Source organism: Benincasa hispida, chromosome 10, assembly GCF_027475165.1.
Source record: "Benincasa hispida cultivar pf3 chromosome 10, pf3_genome.v1.1, whole genome shotgun sequence".
Taxonomy (NCBI): Eukaryota; Viridiplantae; Streptophyta; class Magnoliopsida; order Cucurbitales; family Cucurbitaceae; genus Benincasa; species Benincasa hispida.
In genome coordinates this window covers 5,487,319-5,494,991 of record NC_143487.1, presented here as the reverse complement: position 1 = coordinate 5,494,991, position 7,673 = coordinate 5,487,319, and the positions used below count along the sequence as shown (strand labels likewise).

At 36.1% G+C, this 7,673-nt stretch overlaps 1 long non-coding RNA gene across 2 annotated transcripts; it reads right to left on the bottom strand.

Annotated features, from left to right (window-relative positions):
• Positions 1-5,175: 5,175 nt before the first annotated feature.
• LOC120088574 (uncharacterized) lies at positions 5,176-7,034 on the bottom strand. Of its 2 annotated transcripts, none has more exons than XR_005484964.2 (3): positions 6,497-7,034; positions 6,346-6,417; positions 5,176-5,424 (listed from the first exon to the last, which is right to left on the bottom strand). It is a non-coding gene; the product is annotated as an uncharacterized LOC120088574 (long non-coding RNA). The 2 variants fall into 2 exon arrangements; XR_016523743.1 differs by having other exon boundaries at positions 6,508-7,032.
• Between the last annotated feature and the right edge of the window lie 639 nt (positions 7,035-7,673).

The following is a 7,673-nucleotide window of genomic DNA, read 5'->3' as shown; positions in this document are numbered from 1 at the left end:
ATGTCTGATATACATAATACTCTTAATACATTTGATACAATTGATACTTTTGATACACTTGATTTACCTTGATATATTATTGATGTATGTTCGATATATCTTGATGAATTTGAATTAAAATGATACACTTAGAATTTTAAAAAAAAATTGAAGAAGCTTCTTCTTTGAAAGCAGCAGGCCCCTCTCCCCTCCCCCAACATCTCTCTTCAAACTATAGGGATAAAAACCCTAGCACAGTGGAATTATCAAAACCTTTCTCGATAATTAATTGAGTAATTTGAAATACGAGTACATTGGAAAACAATAAAATATCACAGACTTTAAAATCTACTGTGAAATTTCTAAGTTGAGCATGCCTAAAAAAAAGGAATTCAATCCTACAGAAAAAAAGGAAAGAACCTTACACTCGTTGATGGCTCGAACGTCAATTCTCCTTTGGGATCGAAATCACGAATACGACCAAATTGAAAACCTCTCTATTCTTTGAGAATTGAGGTATTGGTTTGTGGGTACCAAATCAATAATGGGGAGAAGGAAAGGAGAATTTTTTAGAGAATTTTTTGGAGCACAAAACAGTTTTGTTGAAGATCCTGATCACCTGTAAAGCTTGCAGGTTTATCAACCAAATGAGGAATCCGTTTAAGATAACTCCCCTACGTGGGAGTTATTATTTGATTTAACAAAAAAAAAATAAAATAATAATTTAATTAAAATAATTAATTAAATCTTATTTAATTTAAATCATATTTAAATGAGACATCTCTCACATAATCTATAATTTTAATTCAATTAATTAAATTAATAATTAATTAACTCCTACGTTAATTAATTACCAAATTAAATAACAGCCTACATTTGAATCATATTCAAGTGTATTTCTCTCATAACCTATAGTTTTAATGTGCATCTAATATGCATTAATTCTAATCTATAGTTTCAATATGAATCCAATTCATATTCAATTAATATTTGTACTCCTTCAAATATTTTATTCTCTCATAAATTAATTTTGAATCATATCCACAATTAAATTTAAATTATAAAGTTTAATCAAAATATAAACTTCATATTATAATGTATCATTATACATTATACTATTTTCCTAAGTGAATTTTAACTTTCAAACTCTATTCAAGACATAATTACCTCAATTCTTTTTACGAGCTAGGAAGGGGACCCTATGAATCTATAGATCCGAAGCTCCAACAATATGAGATTAGTTGGCTAAACTCATTAACCACATTAATCAATATTTGTTAATTATGGGCACACTTCACTAAAGATCCACACATGCATTCTTCTCATTGCAGATATATTTATGTGTTCATGAATATAGACCAATAACAATAAGTTAGTCTTTCATGAGTGTTCGTAACACCAATTGGGTCAAAATTACCGTTTTACCCTTGAATTACTTTTTTATCCTTAAGTACCAATGCTCCTCTAATGAACAACCTGTTTATGGTTCAACTATTAAACATAAACCCCTTTCAGGCCAGTGAGAGGGTAGAGCCATTTGTTCAACCTGAAAACACCACTTGAGGGAACACTCATCTACTTACTCTATAGTTAGGAATGAGTGAAATCCATCTTGTATCATTATGTTTCCAGCTCTCCACTCGGTCTTGTCCTCAAAATGGTAGGCATATTGAGTCGGTGAACTGACCACTTCTACTTATACAAATCAAAGGATGATCTATTTTGAGCAAAAGTTCATAAACACTCAGGATTAAGACTAAGTTGCCTAGATCATCCTATTGAAATAGAAACCTAACTAGTCAATAGAGTTACATCTAGTGGTTACTATTTTGCGGTCCAGTCTTATACAAACTCATTGCATAGGATACCCCCACTTACATGTAACCTACACAAACACGGATCATTGTGTTTGTATCAAATACAAAACGGATCGTATTCATAGTGTTACTAGGATAAGGTACCCAAACTTATCCTTATACTACTCTTTGAGCTGCATCTTGAACATTAATCGCTGTATGTCTCCATATACACTTCAAGACTCATAAAAAAACCTAGAATGTTAATTTATAGGATTTAGGGTTATTAAGACAAAACGTATACAACACAATTAATAACACTTATTGAAATAACATTGACTGCTCTTTATTGATAACAATCAATTATTTACATTTACTATCTACAAGTTTCAGGGCATAAAACCCAACAAACTCCCATTTGAACTAAAACTCTAGTTAGTGGGATGTACATAATTTCAATAACCCAAAACAGTGGGAATGATAAATAAATACAATAAACTAGGGTATATGTATACCCATTACACATCTCCCACTTGCTCTAGATTATACAATGTACATGTCTCGCAGACCTAGACTCTCTAGATGACTCTCGAACACTTTAGCGAGAGAGCCTTCATAAATGGATCAGTGGTGTTATGCCCCGAAGCGATCTTTGTGACGATCACATCTCCTTATTGCACAATTTTCCGTATCAAGTGATACTTCCTCTCAATACGTTTTCCTTGTTTGTGGCTGTGGGGCTCTTTAGAATTGGCTACTGCCTCATTGTTGTCACAGTATAAGGTGATAGGCAAGTCCATGTTTAGAACAACTTCCAAATCACTTAAGAACTTCATGAGCCAAACCACTTCCTTTGTTGCTTCATAAGCAGCTATATATTCAGCCCCCATAGTAGAGTCTACAATGCATCCTTGCTCGATGCTATGCCATACTACAACTCTCTCATTCAGGTTGAACACTAATCTTGACGTGGATTTCCTAGAATCCTTGTCAGTTTGGAAATCAGAATTAGTGTATCCCATAAGGATCAAATTCTTAGTTCCATACTCCAACATGTAGCCCCTTGTTCTCCTAAAATACATGACGATGTTTTTAACTGCAGTTCAGTGAGCTCTGGATTAGACTGATACCTACCGACTATTCCCACTACATAACAAATATCTGGCCTAGTGCAGAGCATAACATACATTAAGTTGCCTACAACTGAGGCATAGGGGAATACATCTTATATCCTCAATTTCTTGAGGTGTCTTAGGACACTATTTCTTAGACAAGGTAATAAACCATCCTTAGAGTTTTGCATCGAATATCGAGTCATCATTTTGTCGATATAAAGACGGAGCCAACATTCTGTTCTTGTGATCCCTAATAATTTGGATCCCAAGAACATACTGCGCCTCTCCCTAATCTTTCATTTGGAATTGGACTTCTAGCCATTTTTTTAATATCAGTAAGATACCCTACATCATTCCCAATGAGTAGGATATCGTTCACATAAAGTACCAAAAAACTACTTTACCGTTGATTTTCTTGTAGACACAAGGTTCATCAACATTCTGATCAAAACCAAAAGATTTGATCGCAGTATCAAATCTAATGTTCCAAGATCTGGACATTTGGTTCAACCCATAAATGGATCGATTCAACTTGCAAACTTTTTACTCTTGACCTTAGGCTATGAACTCTTCGGGCTAAGGCAAGATGCTCTCTTCAATATTGCCATTTAGAAAGCAATCTTGACATCTATTTGCCATATCTAATGTCATAATATGTGGCTATGGATAAGATAATTCTTATAGACTTAAGCATAGCAATAGGGGAAAAATTTCCTCATAGTCAACCCCTTCCCTCTAGGTATAACCCTTTGTTACAAGTTTAGCTTTGAAGGTCTATACCTTTCTAACTACATCTTTCTTTCTTTATAGATCCATTTATACCCTATAAATTTAACCCCTTCAGGTAGATCTACAAGTTTCCATACTTAATTGAAGTACATAGACTCCATTTCAAGATCCATGGCTTTGACCCATTGGACCCTGTCTACGTCATTCATTGCCTGCTTATAGGACAATGGATCCTTAATGCCATCATATGGTATAACAACCTGAGTTTCATTTAAACCCAAGTAATGGTTAGGCCATGATATAACCCTCCCACTGCATTGAGACACTCTTAACGATTGAGAAGAACAAGACTGACCTGAAGTGCTGGCTTTTCATTAACTCTTGATGAAGGACGAACTTCATTAATAACTCTTGTTGACTCTTCAGTGGCTTCATTTAATACTAATTTTCTCTGTGGTTTATGATCTCTCATGTGATCTTTCTCCAAGAATGTAGCATTTGTTGATATAAACACCTGAGTCATAAAATAGACCATCTCTCGTTTCCTTAGGGTAACACAAAAATTGACACAACCTTGAACGCGGTTCCAATTTCTTAGGATTTTTCACTAGCACGTGTGTAGGACAACCTCAGATTCTGAAGTAATGCAAACTAGGTTTACGTCTCCTTCATAACTTTAAAGGTGTTTCAGAAACACTTTTCGAAGGAACATTATTCAAGATGTAATTGTAGTCTCTACTGTATACCCCCAAAACAACCTAGTCAATTGAGCATAGCTCATCATAGAACGATCCATGTCTAACAAGGTTCTATTTATCCTTTCTAATACATCGTTCTGCTGAGGTGTACCAGGTGCTGAAAGTTGGGACTGGATTCCATGTTTTATCATATAGTCTTGGAATGCTAAATTCATGTACTCTCCACCCCGATCAAATTGAAGTGTTTTAATAGTTTTACCCAACAGGTTTTCAACTTCAGCCTTATACTCCTTGAACTTTTCGAGGGCTTCAGAATTATGTTCCATTAGGTATAAGTAACCATACCTCGATCCTCGAGCTTTTACATTCATTGGACCACAAAGATCTGAATGTATAAGCTCTAAGGGCTCTTTGGCTCTATAACCTTTTCCATTAAAAGGTCTTTTAGTCATTTTTCCTTCAAAATAGGATTCACATGGAGGTAATAGTTCATCTTCTAACTCGCTTAGAAGTCCATTATTTACCCATCTCCCGATCCTATCGAGATTTATGTGACCTAATCTCAATTGCCAAAGGTATGTATTATTGTTACTTTGCCTTTTAGTTTGAATATTGGTAGTTTTGAATATCTCATGATTTAAAAGTGCTTTTGCTTCAGTTGGTCTTAACACATACAAGTTGTTTTCTAATTTAGCTGAACAAATAATCACACCATTCTTCATAATGAATGCTTCATTAAAAGAAAAAGAAATTAAGTGTAACGACTCGACCCCCTAGGACTTAGGTTAGGTAGTTACTAAAATAAATGCATGCATAGGATTTGAAATGACGCTCAGTTATGTTGAAATAAATGCTAAATAGACATAAGAAGTTCAAAAGCCATTTATTAAATGCATTTGTTAAAACAATAATAGGGTACCCATGATTCATAAGACTATTAAAAGTATATAAAAAAAACAATCTTTCATAATAAGTTTCAAACAGTAAAACTAAACATTAAGGGAAAAATAAGGACTCTAAATTTCATGATGCGGAAGCATAAAAACTAGTCCCAGTGGCACGATCACGAATTCCACTGCGCCATCACCGGTGCATCTCTACCCTTACCTGAAACATCAACATAAGAAAGAGTGAGCATGAAATACTCAGTAAGTAACCCCACCACTGGGGTCAGACTAGCCATCTATGTTCTCTAGATACTCACCTATGGCACATATACACATATGAAATAGGTAAGAGACTGAGTCCTATCCTACTGTAGTTAAGTATGCCCACTACCTCTGGTGAATCCCGTAAGAAACACAAACTGGTGAATCCCGAAGGAAACACAAACTGGTGAATCTCGAAGGAAACACAAAACTGGTGAATCCCGAAGGAAACACAAAACTGGTGACTCCCAAAAGAAACACAAACTGGTGAATCACGAAGGAAACACACTGGTGAATCTTGAAGGAAACACAAAACTGGTGAGCATCTAACTAATCAGTGGGGACATTCACACAGTCTCAACATTCAAAAATCAACACTGTACGAATCTATGACATACATGTAATCCTCGATACCATGGCTCTACCATATACACATAATCCTCAACAACATATTCTACAACATTCATGTATACCTTAACATCATAGATCCACATCGTATGCCTCAACATCAGCAGATCAGATACCAACATATGGAAACATATACCACCTCTTACTAACAATCAAGTGTATAGGTGTATATTTAAACAAATCAGAACTCGTGCCAGAACATACTTTGATTCAGGTCATACTATCAATCAACATGCTAACATTTACCATAACATATACCCATCATGCTAGCATACAACTAAAGCCTGGCCCGTGGGCAGTTCTAGTGGTAAGATTACTTACCTCAAACGAAACGATAACAAAAAAAATCAAACAGCCAAACTATGGCGACAACCCGAAATAGCGGTCCCAATTCTAAAAATAACTCAAATAATTTCAGTTCAACCATAACAGCGAAACTTCGGACCCAAGTCCAAAATATCCAAAAACTTACCCAAAGGATGAAGATCACTTCCAACCTCTCTTGACGACGCTCCCTCTAAGTCCATGCTTCGCTAAAACTCACCTTTACATAAAACCCAACAACTGCGAATCAAAAAATGACGAAACGCAACGTTAATGGCTAAGAGATCGAATCGAACTACCTCAACCTTACATAGAACAGATCCGACGGCGACAAGGGAAACGACCGACGATAGATCTGGGGTTGGCGAAGCGTGAAGAGGCGGCAGCTGATTGGGTCTGGGTCGGCGAAGTGCGAGGGAGCGGCGGCTGGATGGATCGAACGAACGGCGAGCTATGTTGAGGGCTTGAAACGATGGGTTTTCGACAGAGGGGCGTGATGAACGAAAACGATGCCCTCAGCTGGGCGACACGACCACGAATGGAGGAGAAATCAGTTAGGCGAGCGATTGCGACTTTTGATCTGAGCAACGAAGAAGGCGTGGCGGCAGTTTGATAAGGCAGTGAGGGGAGACGCGGTTAGAACTGGGCGACTGGTGGCGCGTCCGACCGGCAGGATTTAGGCGACTGGCGGCGCGTCTGATCGACGGCTGGAGTGGAACAACTAACGGGGCATCTGACCGGCGCTTGCGGTGAAGGAGAAGAAAAACGAAGAGGTGTGTTTCGCATGAGAGTGAGGCATGAGGGAGAGGGTTATTCTTTTTATTTCTTTTAAAAAATAATAATAATAAAAGGAAAATAGTACAATTATAATTAAATCATTTCTTTATTCCACCTTATACTATTTAAATTTCTTTCCTTTTCCAAGAAAATAAATTCTTGCCATAAATTTCCAAATTGAGTTTGACAATTGTAAAGAATTTGAATAATTTCCTCGCCAACACTTAAATCCTCGCACTTATACTTTAAATTAAAAAATTTCAAACGTGCCCTTCTACTAAGGATAATTACTGAAAAGGGAAAAAATACATTATTATTAAATAAAAAGGCGCGAGATGTTACACTAAGTACATTTGTTCAATTAAGCAAGAAATAGATAAGATTCTTTTTAATTTTAGGAACTATATACAGGTTTTCTAAAAAACAAGTATCTATTTCCAAAAAACAACTTGCAGCTCCCACCGCACAAGCTAAAATGGCATCTTCCATTCTAACCTTGAGCATTATTTCACCCTCCTCGAGCTACTAGAAGGAACTAATTCCCTTTAAAGAAGAACAAACATGATTAGTCGCTTTCAAATCAAGTATCCAGGCATTATGGTCATTTTCTACTAAACAAGTTTTTAGAACCAGTAAATCATATTTATCTTCTTTTTCTTTCTTTTTCTTCTCAGCGAGGTACTTGGGGCAATTTTTTTT